The sequence below is a fragment of the Myiozetetes cayanensis genome, unplaced genomic scaffold (genome assembly GCF_022539395.1).
Source record: "Myiozetetes cayanensis isolate MyiCay16 unplaced genomic scaffold, myiCay2020 scf12, whole genome shotgun sequence".
Lineage (NCBI taxonomy): Eukaryota > Metazoa > Chordata > Aves > Passeriformes > Tyrannidae > Myiozetetes > Myiozetetes cayanensis.
This window is the reverse complement of record NW_026086826.1, coordinates 13045176-13058374: the sequence shown is the minus strand read 5'-3', so window position 1 is coordinate 13058374 and position 13199 is coordinate 13045176. Positions and strand designations below refer to the sequence as shown.

General features: G+C 45.0%; 1 protein-coding gene across 1 annotated transcript in view; it reads right to left on the bottom strand.

The window, feature by feature from the left end:
• LRRC7 (leucine rich repeat containing 7) overlaps positions 1–12141 on the bottom strand; it is a 195761-nt gene extending 183620 nt beyond the window's left edge. Inside the window, exon 1 of the mRNA XM_050306383.1 lies at positions 12120–12141. The gene's annotated coding sequence lies outside the window, so the exon portion shown is untranslated. The remainder of the gene's footprint in view (positions 1–12119) is intronic.
• Positions 12142–13199: the final 1058 nt, after the last annotated feature.

Here is a 13199-nt window from a genome sequence, read left to right as displayed (position 1 = left end):
CCAATGTAATAATGTGGGGTGTAAGACAAAAAAATAACTTTCCCAATTACAAACTTCAGAGACTGCTCTGATTCACACTATCAAGAGGTTTATGCATTTACAGCATTAATAGTAGGCTAGGTTACACAAAACTCAGGGTCAAGCACAGACAGGTGCAGCCTTTCTGCACAAACACAACAGGAAATATTTTGCTGACATAGAAGAAGGGGTCACCACCTCTGGCTTCACCTTCATGGGGAGCTTCCAGATGCTGAGGACCTGGTGAAAATGCTTGAGATCCAAGTCTTGAGGGTCCAGTTACCCAAGTCTTTCCAGGGAAGTGGCCGCAGTACAAAGTCTGAGCTCAAGAAGCGTTCAGACAACACTCTCAGGGACAGGGTGGGATTGTTGGGGTGTCCTGTGCAGGGCAAGGAGTTGGACTTGATGATTCTTGTGGGTCCCTCCCAGTTCAGGATACTACATCATTCTGTGAGTAAATGACTCAGAGCTGAAAGAAACCTGAGCCTTAAAAATACAGAGAAATCTGAAAGGCTACAGAGAACCTCATGTTCTTCCACAGCCAGCAAGGAAACCTCCCTTCCCAAGACTGTTCCTCCAGGGATTCCTCAGCCAGGTGGGTGTTACTAAAAGTTATTGGAAATTCTGCAAAAACTCATTATCTGATCTGGTTACAGGGAGGAGACAACAGGACTTGGCTGTCCCTGTCTTTGGCCTTCAGAGCATCCCTGTGGCTCCCAAAGCCAGGCTCCCCTGCCCAGCACATGCAGCCTCCCAAATCCCTCCCAGAGCCTGTTCAGACACAAAGCTGCCTGTCACGTGCACCACAGCCAGCAGCACCTGCCTGTATGGGAGGGAAGAAATCTGGGAAGAGCAGGATGGAGCAGGGAAGGCAACAAGTTACACTACTTTAATGCTATTTTTGAGAGCTTTCTGTAAAATCCAAGACTACAACATGGCACATCAGGCTCCCCCCCCACATCCAACATACTACTAGAGCGTTACTGGCCCCTTAACTGTGCTGGTATTCTTGCTTTTAAAACTACAAAAAGCCATCTAATTTTAATATATTCAGCCAGAGATGAAACTAAATTTCCAGAGCTCCCACATACAAATATGCCAATTCAAGTGATACAAAGTTTTGCAATTCAAAAAGCATCTCTTCCTCAAATTCACTCTAGATATATTAACTATAAAACACAGCCTCATCTATACAACACTGCATTTCAGTGGATAATCACAGTCCATTTTGAATTAAATCAGTTACACCTTAAGTCTTGATATTTTATCAACACATCCATTGAAAGGCAGCATCCAAATTAAACAATCTTGCTTCAGAATCATTATGAACAAACTCCAAGTGTGGTAAGGTTTGTTTCCTTTCAGGGGGTGGCAGATCCAGTTTGTCAGTACCTGAATGGCAAATGAAGAGCATAACCTTGTTTCAGGAGGCTCCTTCTGCAGGTTTTAAATAGCCTGGCAGGAATGCAGCCCTGCAGCTCCTGCATACCAATGTACAGCTCTGTGCTCTTCCTCAGAGCTGGGGAAACACTCAGGACTCAACTTCCCATCAAAACTAAAATCAGGTTTAAAGGAAAAGTCACAGACCACTCAGATTTACCCATATTCACACAATTTTTTGCCTGCTTTCTATTTGGCTTCAAAATTAAAGAAATCTATAGTTGCCCACAGTGATCCCAAGGAAAATGCAGCCATACAGCAGAGTAACAGCCCCTTTGTAGCTTATCTGCTTTCCCAGCATTACTATTTTCCTTGGTATAACTGAGCGTCCTAGAATGGTTTGGCTTGGGAAGGACCTTAAAGTTCATCCCATTCCACCCTCTGCCGTGGGCAGGGACACCTTCCACAAGACCAGGTTGCTCCAAGCCCCATCCAACCTGGTCTTGGTCCCTTCCAATTCAGAATATTCTGTGAACTCTGAACTTCCAGGGATGGGGCAGTCACAGCTTCTCTGGGAAACCTGCTTTGAACAGAGGTGGTTAGTGCTGGGGTTTGATTGATGGAGAACAAGACAACCCTTTCCTGGGCAATTACAATTCAGTGTCTCTTTTTGTTCTGGGTTTTATTTTAAAGATTTCCTTTTACTCCATGATTTTTCTCTGAAAAATAAGTAAATAAACCCACACCTCCGTTATAGAAGCCCAGATGTCCTGGTCAATCCAGCCTCCAAGAGCACACGCTGCACACACCATACCTGCTGGGGAGAGGAGGAGTGGGGACCCAGCACACAAACCCTGGGGTGTTCAGGGGGCCCTGAACCACAGCTGTAGCACTTCCATCGAGGAAAGAAACTAAGTATCTTGAAATCCAGGAGTAAAGCAGAGAGACATGCCTCCAGGATGCAAATTCCTCTGGTTCAGGAACCAGCCACCCAAGACAGACTTTCAGGTGCACACAGTGCTTCTGGACCAAGATCTTTTCTTTTTGTGCTGATAAACAACATCTTGACGTATTTTGCGTGATTCAGGTGTGCTTAATACCTACTTCTTAAATAAATGAAGCCTTTCAGTTCTAAGTAAACACCACAGCCCTGCAAACACATCCAAACACCTGCCAATACATCTTGGAGGAAACAAATCTGGCTCCTTTTAGCAGTGTCACAAAGTTTAAAAAATACAATTTATAATCTCCCTGAAAGCCCAGCAGCCTTTAGGAGACACTGACCAACACCCAACCATGTTAATCAAATAAACACACATCATTTTACCAGTGAAAAATGGTCTTATTTCACCTGGTTGTTCTCCTCCAGCCAGCCAAGCCTTCCAGATCTATTCCATGAAAGATAAACAAAATAATGATAATCCAAAGCAACAATTCAATTCTTTCCATTTAATCTGCCCAGTCTTGCTCTCTCCAAGCCAGCTCTCCGTGCCTCCCCAGACAAACCACGGGGCTTTTAATGGATGCTTAATATGTCAAAAGCATGGATTTTTAATTAAAACACAGAGTTTGACATCATGGGGAATTCACAACCCCCACATCTGACTAATACACTGTCTCCAGGCCAGCTAAAGAGATAAAACTCACAAAAATAATAAAAGCAGCTTGTTTTTTTAAATCCACACACAAAAGAGCTTTAGATAAAGCTGGACACTAAGCACCCATTATTGGTGTCTCCTACTGGGGCTTTTCTCATTAGCAAGGTGGCCTTTCCCAACCACAGATTGGAGAACAAAGAGATTTATAGAAACCAAGAGCATCAGAGTTGCCAGGCAGGGAAATCAGAGTTTGTGCTTCTCTCAGTACCTTCATGGCACAGGCACTGCCTGAAACACAACATTGACATTCTGCCTGTAAAACTGGGGGGAACTCAAGCCCAGTTTGTTTTCTCTTCTCACAGTTTGAGCTTTTCAAACTAGAACATAAGGCACAGATTAGGTGAGGGGATTCCTACCGAACTACCAAACCCACCCCTTCTGACCCAGCAGATGCAAGAGCCACACAGAGAACAGTTTAAGTTTTGCTCCTGTCTCAGGGTTACACAGTTTGGAATCTAAAGTCCTCAAATTCGGGAGAAATATAACTTGGTCCCACTTTTCCTCTGTTTGTGCACAGGGAGAAGCTGCAGGAGTTCCTCCAACACATTCAGGAGCTACAGAAAAGGATGGCCAGGGGCAGGACAAAGGTGGGCAGGGAGCACCAAGGCTGTGGTGGGGCTCTTCCCACAGGAGACCCTCTGTCTGGGCCATTTGCCACATTCCCACTGGAAATCCCCACAGAGCTAAGGTCAAAGAGAATGAAGGGTTGGATTTTGCTGAAGCAAAAGAGTTTAAAGAGTTAATTTTTTATAGGGCTGGTTTGCTAGGAGGGTGGAGGTTTGGATGCAAGGATTCAGGGGAAGAGCATCCAAACCCACAGAGGATGGAGGTCTAACCCTAGAGGGATAAAAAGTATGACAGATTTAGGTCCAAACTGGGAGGGATGGGAGAAGAAAGGGCTTAATAGCCCATTTTCCTCAATTAATCAGTGAGGTGGGCTGGGCCCCTCAGCCAGCAGGGCAGTCTCTGCTCCGTTTCATCTGTAAAGTATCACCTGTGTTGTATTTACATCACAATACATGGCAATTCAGATTGTTTCCCTAACCTCTTTTATGTTCTATTCAATATCATATTACACTGCCCTGCATATACAGGCAAAAATACACCCTAGGTCAGCAGGAAAAAGGAATACCTACTCTTTAAACAGCCTTTTCTTTATTCAAATTCTGTTAAGGACTATGAATTGAACTTAAACATTTGAGTAAGTAATTCTGTAAATACAGGATTAACATACCTAACTAGAAGTCAGGATAGTATGTTAATGGATGAGCCTGGGCACAACAGAAACAGTGAAAATAAACCCAGAAAAATACAAGATGCAAGAGGTCTGGTGGGAATTGCAAAGGACACAGGATGTGGCTGCTCATTCCCACCACCCCTCAGCACTTGAGAAATTCAGGGAAGGAACCCATGGGCTGGAGACGCTCCCAGGTCAGGACTGTCAGTGGGCAGCAAGAACAAGAGGAGGATACTTTATATAATCTGATTCCACATATTACAAACATCTTTAAAGATCACAGAATCACTGAGATTAGAAAAGCCCTCCCAGACCATCAAGTCCAACCTGTGCCCAATCCCCACCTTGTCACCCAGCCCATAGCACTGAGTGCCACATCCAGTCATTCCTTGGACACCTTCAGGGATGGGGACTCCACCCCCCAACCCCTGGCACCCCCTTCCAATGCCTGACCACCCTTTCCAGGAAGAAATTCTTCCTGATGTCCAACCTGGCACAGCTTGAGGTCAGTTTCTCTTATCCTGATGCATCAACGTACTCCAAAATTGTCTTTAAAACTCTCCCTAAGAGCTCATGATGGGTTTGAAGGCTTCCAGCTCTTGTTCAAGAGTTATAGCTCCATTCCATGCCTGACAAGAAGCATAGAGGGAAGGAAAACCATAGCTACAAATGTGAAAATCCCAGAGAGCAGCCACCTCTTCCAGGGCAAGGGCTGGTGGGCACAGCCAGACTCTGTCCTGCAGGAGCTCCTTTCCTTCACACACACCCCATTGCAGGGAGCACTGGTGTGATCAATCAGAAATTATTTATTAACAGAAAAGAAGTCAGGGGCAGATTTGTGCTAAAAGCTGCTGGGGAGGACGTTTAAAACAGATTCTGCTCAGTACAAATGCATGGAGACAAAACACTCCCACCCCCACAATATAAGCAGGTGAGGTTCACCCTAACTTCAATGCAATGAGCAGGAGAGGCTCCACAGATAACAAGAAGCAACATATAAATGTTAAATACAGGCTTCCTATACCAACCCTGTTAACTGAGAGACACTGTGGGAGCCTCACACAAGCAGGTGGCCTTTGGATGTGACCCCTGGTTTCTCCCTGATGAGGCAGCAAAAGGAGACAGATGGAGCGAGGAGAGAGAAGCAAAGCAGAAAAGTAGCACAGAAAGGGCTGAATGGTTGAAATCCAGGGAGTATTTGGGTTAAGTGGGGTCAGGATATCGGGAGTGATCCCAGACTCAGCACTGCTTTCAGGAGTTCACTTGAACTCCACAAAAACAGATGCTCAATTCTGCTCTTTCCTTAGGAGTGGATTGGTGAGGAAAACAAAACTCAAAGCCATGGGTGAGTTCCTGTGGCTAAGCCAGCATACTTAGCTTTATATTTAAAGTCCTTTATCAGTCAGTGATTTCAGCATCACAGCCACAAGTAATCCTCATCTTGGTATTCCAGCTCTACCATGGCCTCCAAGAACTTGGCCAAGACAGAGGCTCCTCCAGAGCCAGGTTTTCCTCTGTGCACTCCCAGACCCCAGCCAAGCAGCACAGAGCTAGGCAGGAGCCAAAAACAGGTTTGCCCTTGGCAGAAAGAGAGGGCAAAATGAAAGTGTCTGTAAAGAAAGCTGGAAGCCACAAATAGAGGGCTAAAAATCATATTCAGACAACTAGCAAACCGAATTTTTCCCTCAATAAATGGAAAAATCCATTTTGTTTCAGCAGCAAAATACTTTTCAAACCCCATCTGGAAAAACATCAGGAGATAAAATAAGAGGCAAAAAAACATGCCCAGAAGATGGAAATCCAGAACACGCTCATGGATCTCTGTGCTGTCACAAGCAAAATTAATTTAGTGTCACGTTAGAAGTTCACTCTCAGCTGCCACATTAACATATGACTGAAGGTTTGAAAGGTCTTAAGGGTGAAATATCTTATTGGCTACAAAGGGAAAAACATTCTGCAGATAAGTGGTGATAAATGGTTTCTGAAAAGTTTCACATAAATAAGGTTCAAGTGGTAATTTTTCAGCAGTGCTGTCGGTCTCACATCAGAGGATGCCAATGGATGTGGGATTTGTCTTCTGCAGGATTTTCATTGGAGATTTGTTTTGTTTTAGCAGCGAGACGCGATGCAAAAAATAACTCTTGGGAAGATTAAAGTGCCCAACAGAACAAAAAATAAATGTTCTCACTAAAACAAGGAAAATGGGAACACCATTAGTTAATCTTGTTCAAGACAATTCCTTTAGTCATTAAACAACATAACTACTTCTATTTCTGTGTCATACCAGAATGAAATAAAGGCTGATAAACTGTCTGGTGAGATTTTTACTGATTATTAAATCTAGCAAAAGTGATCTGGACAACAACAGAGTAGCTGATTTTTCAGCTGAAAAGCATTTTAGGTCCATGAAAATGCTCCAAGGGCTGCAGCCCCTCTGCTCTGGAGACACGTTCTGAGAGCTGGGGTTGTCACCTCAAGAAGAGATCTTAGAACCCCTTTCCAGTGCCTAAAGGGGCTCCAGGAGAGGCTGGAGAGGGACTTGGGACAAGGGCCTGGAGAGACAAGGTACAGGGAATGGCTTCCCACTGCCAGAGGGCAGGGTCATTGGGATATTGGGAGGGAATTGCTGGCTGTGAGAGGGATGAGGCCCTGGCACAGCTTGCCCAGAGAAGCTGTGACTGCCCCATCCCTGGAAGTGTCACAAGGCCAGGTTGGACAGGCTCAAGCACCAGAAAGCTTGAAAGGTTTCTTTTCCTAAGCCAGACCTGGAGATGGGGGATTGTCCTCAGCCATTCCCAGATCCAAGACCCAGGTTCTGCTCTGAGCCTGACCAATTTAATTTCCTCTTCTGCCTCCAGACCTGCACCCACCAGTTCCTGGTTTTCATAGTCACCAGCTCATTGCAAAGGGACAAACTGGGGGTTCAGAGGCAATACACTGGAATTCAACATATATAGTTAGTATGTTAAAAAATTCACGATTTTGAGCTGCCACTGCTGTGTGCAGTAACTTGTGTGATCAGCAGTGGGGGAACTGACTCCACAAATATCTGAATGGACCAACTACCCAGGACACATCATTCAGAAAAATAAGGGAAAAGGACTGAAATTAAAGATGAGCTGCCAAGTATTTTAAAAACACTTTTGCCTGAATTTCTTTATGTGGGGTTGAAAGGCTGTCTAGAATGGCTTTGTTTGATTTGTTCTTTGGTTTGTCTTAAAATATTTGGAATGCCAATATTAGCCTGTTTTTTGAGACTATTCTTGAATTCCTTTTAAGGTAAGCCTTAAGAAAAGATGTTGGATTTTTAGCAAAGACTTCCTTTCTCTGAAATGTTAATTAGCATCTAAAGTGGAAAAATTAGGAAAAAAAGCAAAAAGCAGAAAACCTTGATATTTCCCTCTCAACTTTTCCCTTTCAAGCAGAGTTTTCTCTCCCTTTCTTCTTGAAACTTTATCTGCACGTATTTTCTCAGGTTTTTGTAGATCAGACACCTAAGAAGTTTAAAATAAATACAGATCAGCCCCTTAAAGCCTTTTTCCAGTTGCCAATATCTAATCCATTACCTGGTCTAACTTAAGGGGGCAAACAGAGCCCTATTTAGGATATATGGAAATTGAGTAAGAGACTATAATTCTCAATTTTCCTATGATTTGTCAGGATAAACATCCATCCCACAACCCTTTGCTTGTGTTGGAAGCATCTCATCAGCTCTTGGAAAACCACCTTGGACTGACAGCATTTCAGGCTGTGATCTGTCCTTTCTAGTGCAAGGCAACTGATAACAAGTTATTCAGCTAATTGGACAACTGGATCCTAAAAACTCATTATGCGACTGTCCCTTCACAACTTCCAGCCCTTCTCCCTTCCCAATAACATCATGAACAACAAAACCCAGCATCGTGTTATAAAGAGATGAAAGGAAGACAGAGGGGCTGGCACAGCCCTTTCATCTTCAGGTCTTAAAAATATCTCTAGGACAAAAAATACTGATTCCTCCCAAAGCCTCCATAGCAGCTCCAGGCTGGAAACAAGTGCAAGCAGCAGAGACCTGGACATACTTTAGGCTGGAGTTAGGAAGAAGTTGCATCACCCTTGAAGATCTTCAGAGAAAGTTTTCTTCTGAAAAGCTTAAGTCAGGACGGGATTTACTTTGAGAGAGAAGATGCTGCTCTGGTGTAACTAACTCCAGCTAATCCAGGTTTATCCCAGCTATTCCTGCACATCGTGCTGCCTGCAGGAAGGAAATGGCAAAGTGACAACTGGGCAGGCAGGACCCACCCAGAAATGAGAAAGCAAAAGCCTGGCTGGAGCCCACCCCATCCCCTAGCTCTGGACTCAGCTCTCCAGGGCTCATCCCTGGCTGTATCCCACAGAAATCTGAAACCATTATTTCACAACAACTTTGCATCACAGAATCATGGAGCAGTTAGGTTTGGAAATCATCTGTCCACATGGGAACAGCTGGCAGGCCCCCAAACCCTACATAGGAGCGTCAAGTCCATACGTAGAAGACACTGCTACCAAACATAACCTCTCTCTGTGCCCTTAGTAAAGTCCATTGGCATTCCCAAGCATCAGGAGATGTTTCTTTTAACTTTAAGCACAAGTCCAGCACTCAGGCAAGTGGAGAGGATTGTGCTGCATGGGACTAGCACTGGTGCTGATGGAGGAGGCACAGCTTCCCCCACAATCCATTCTGCAACACACAGTTCCTTGCAACAGGCACAGAGACCATTTCCACTCGAGATCTACCTGCCCTCCTTCCAGCTTCAGTGCCAGGATAAGTGGCAATGGCTCCCCACTGCCAGAGGACAGCATTAGATGGGATACTGGGGAGGAATTCCTCCCTGTGAGGGTGGTGTGGGACTGGGATGGAATTCCCAGAGAAGTTGAAGCTGCCCCACTCCAGAAGCGTTCAAAGGTCAGGTTGAATGGGACTTGGAGCAACCTGGGACAGTGGAAGGTGTCCCTGCCCATGGCAGAGGGTGGAACTGGATGGGCTTTGAGGTCCCTTCCAACCCAAACCCTTCCACAATTTCTACCATTCCATCATCTCAGAGCCATGGAGTAAATTCATCATTCCCTGTTTGATGCAGCATTTCAAACTCCCTTTCCTTCTGGGCTTCATCTCCAAGTTAGGCTTGGTAGTAATGTTTTCTAATATGGACTTAACATTCCTGTGGGGTTTGGGGAACTGTCAGCTACTGCCATGTGGGCAGATGATCTCCAGCGGTCCCTTCCAACCCTAACTAACCTTGAAACCTGAGCTTTCCATGCTCACCTGGGCTGAAGCTGCTCAGCCTGGGTCATGCCACGGCATCCACAGTATCTGCACTGCTCACATAAAACCTCTACTTTCACATCTCCACCCTAATTCCCCAATAAATAGGCCCTTTTTTGCAAATAAAGTCATTGCCAAGTAAGATCCTATCTGGCTCTGCTCTGTTTAACTGAATAATTTGCTGGGACTGAGTTACTAGAGCCTGTATTAAATGTTGAGATTATTGAACATGTGCTTGTACTGAATTAATATTTCATGGCTCCTGGGGCCCGTGTGGGCTGGCTGTTCTCCTGGAGTGCTTCAGCACCATGGAAACCTTGGGAGATATTTTCTCTTAATTGCATGAATGGTTGACAGATACCAGTACAGTACCATGGAATTAAGCCCTGAGTCCTGAGGAATTCGGATGAGCTGCTGCACTGCTGCTGTTGTTTTAATTTTATTTTTAAACCTGGCAACATCTGCCCTTGTCCATTTTAATTTCAGATGGTTTTAATGTCAGGAGGTAATGTATCTGTGTGACAGGTAGTATAAATTACCACAACTACAATTCACAAGAGGAACCCTTTAAACCTAGGGAGAATCTAGGGACTCAAGAAAGAAAATAAATAAAAAAAAAACAACACTTGAGTGATCAAAAGTCAAATGAAGTGTTTCTTTTAATTTAATTTGTACTTTTATGGCAAGTTTAATTCTCTAAATAACCACCCCTTGGCTTTAGAATTGTCAAGTAAAGAGTGTTTGAGCACTGTTATCCTAAGCTGTCAGCAAATACAGGCTGCTCATTATAAATCATCTTTCTGTATTTATCAAGTTAAAATTGTTCAATATCTTGTAGGACAGGGCCCTAGAAATCCCTGAGCATTATTAGATAATGAAGCAGGTTTGCAGAATGCCTTTTTTTAAGCCAGGTTTGTGCTGCATGATTCACCCTACTCTAAGTGATTATGGGATGCAGATTATACCTGTTCCTCGAGAAATCAGAAATCATGTCACAAATTTCACTGAACTGCACAAAGTTTTTTCCCATTTTGTAAGAGTAGAGAATTAAGTGTTAGATACCCAAAGCTGTAGCTGAGTCTTAGCCCCAGATTAAACACCAGCTTAAATCCATACTCTGAATCTAATCTGTACCTACAGCTCCTCTAAAGTTTTCTGGGCACTTTAAACATCACTAAAATACTGTCAAAATAGTTCCCTGATTTTAATTAGAGAACATATGGAGAAACTGAACTCTGTCTATAGCTGACAGACAGGTAAGTCTGGCAGGGATCCACAGATTTTTCTTATTCACCCTGCCCAGAGAAGAGAAATAGCACAGATGATAAAGAAGCAGGTTGGAGAGCTGGGAGATCATTTGGTCATGAACCCACTTGCTTCAGTCTCTGCCAGAATTCTCAAGGAGTCCTTATACAAGAAACCGAGTTACATTAATTCCATTTATGATTATCATCATCTGAAACTTCCAGTGAAACTTTTTGGGTTCATTTTTTTTTAAATGAGGTGGATTTAAGCCTAATACCAAGTTGGAACTGAGGCATTTCTGAAATCCTGTAAAATTCCAAGACAGTATTTGAGTTTAGACTCAATTTTGTCTCTGTGCCCATTTTTAAATAGGCAGCAGTAAAACCTGGATCTACTCAGGAGCTCAGGTTTCCAGTGTTCAAAACTCAGGTTTGAGCTGGACTCCCCTGCTGCCACAGAGGGACAGGATCTAAACAAAGCCTTCAGGAAAAGCAGACTATCGTTACCTCTATTTTAAACCACAATGAACTACCTTTAAAGTGCTCACCTGCCAAGGGAAGAGGGATTTTTTCATAAATAGACCAACCAGAAAAGCTTTTTATCAGCCAAAGAAGCAAGTTCCAACATTAAACTATACTCATTTATCCAGAGTTTACAGGATTGTAGGTAACACCTATTTAGGAACTGCCACTCCACTGGGGGGAAGCCTTTATGGAATAGCTTCCATTTTTAAAAAAATTATAGAATCCCAGACTGGTTTCAGATGCGAAGAACCTTAAAGCTCATCTCATCCTACCCCCTGCCATGGGCACGAACACCTTCCACTAGACCAGGTTGCTCCAAACCCTGTCCAACCCAGCCTTGGAGACTTGCAGGGATGGGGAGTCCACCTTGGGCTATATATTTCATCTGTATGATCTGAAGGTTTTAGAAGCTGAAGCACCCAAATTTCTAAGAAGAAAACTTTGAAGTGTTGCCCAGAGTTTAACTCGCACTGAGATCAAGAGGAACTGAAGCCAAAGCCCTGCACGTGCTCTGAGAGTGCAGGATTACTGTAAATTCTGGGTGGCTTTGTCTGATCTCAAGTCAGGAAGTGCTTAACACTCCACAGAGCTTCTCTCCAGCCTGAATTCAGATTATGGATTTAAGGAGCATTTTTGGCAGCTGCTTCACACAGCCCCCATTCACAGCAAAGTTACTGTCCTGCAAACAAGCACCTTAATCACCGAATTCCAGAAGCATTGATGTTGGAAATTCACTCCCAGCCCATCAAGTCCAACCTATGCCCGATCCCCACCTTGTCACCCAGCCCAGAGCACTGAGTGCCACGTCCAGTTGTTCCTTGGACACCTCCAGGGGTGTCTCCACCACCTTCCTGGACAGCCCCTTCCAATGCCTGAGCACCTCCTCCAGAAAGGAATTTTCCCCAATATCAAATTCAAACCTCCCCTGGCACAGCTTGAGGCCATTTCCTCTCATCCAGTCCCTCGTTTCCTGGGAGCAGAGCCCGACCCCCACCTGGCTCCACCCTCCCATCAGAGAGTTGCAAAGAGGGAGAAGGTCCCCCCTGAGCCTCCTTTTCTCCAGGCCGAGCCCCCCCAGGCTCCTTCAGCCTCTCTTGGTGCTCCAGACCCTTCCCCAGCTCTGCTCCTTCTCTGGACACACTCCAGCCCCTCAATGTGTTCTTTGTCATGAGGGGCCCGGAGCTGCCACCAGCATTCAAGGTGTGGCCTCACCAGTGCCCAGCACAGGGACAGGCACTGCCCTGGGCCTGTGCCCACACTATGGCTGATTCAAGCCAAGTGCCATTGGCTTCTTGCCCCCCGGGGCTCACATTCAGCCACTGTCACCAGCATTCCCAGGGCCTTTTCCAGCCCCTCCACTCTAGCCTGGAGCATCCCATGGGGTCGTTGTGACCAAGGTGCAAGACCCAGGCCTTGCTGACCCTCACTCTGTTGGTCTCAGCCCATGGATCCAGCCTGCAGAGCTTTCTGCCCTCTAGCAGACCAACATTCCCACCCAAAACGTGACCAAACTGCCGTGCAAATTGAGAACTGGTCCCTTTGGGTGAAAGCAGAGCTCAGTGTGGTGAACAGCCCCTGGACACGTGTGACAGACATCAGGGATGAAAATCCACCTAACTGGCAATGCCAACCCACCACTCCCCCAGATTTCTCTGTGGCTCTCCAAGTGTGGGTAGTTGGGCATGTTTCCATCAGCATCAGTCACGTTCCCATCAAATCAGTCCTCAGCACATTACTACACTCTTGGCACTCCTCAATCTGCATACACAGACCCAGACTAAAATTAGAGGTGTTGGAAGTGTGGTATTGAGGGGAGAGGGAGGGAAGCTGGCTGAAAAGAATGGATGCCAAGC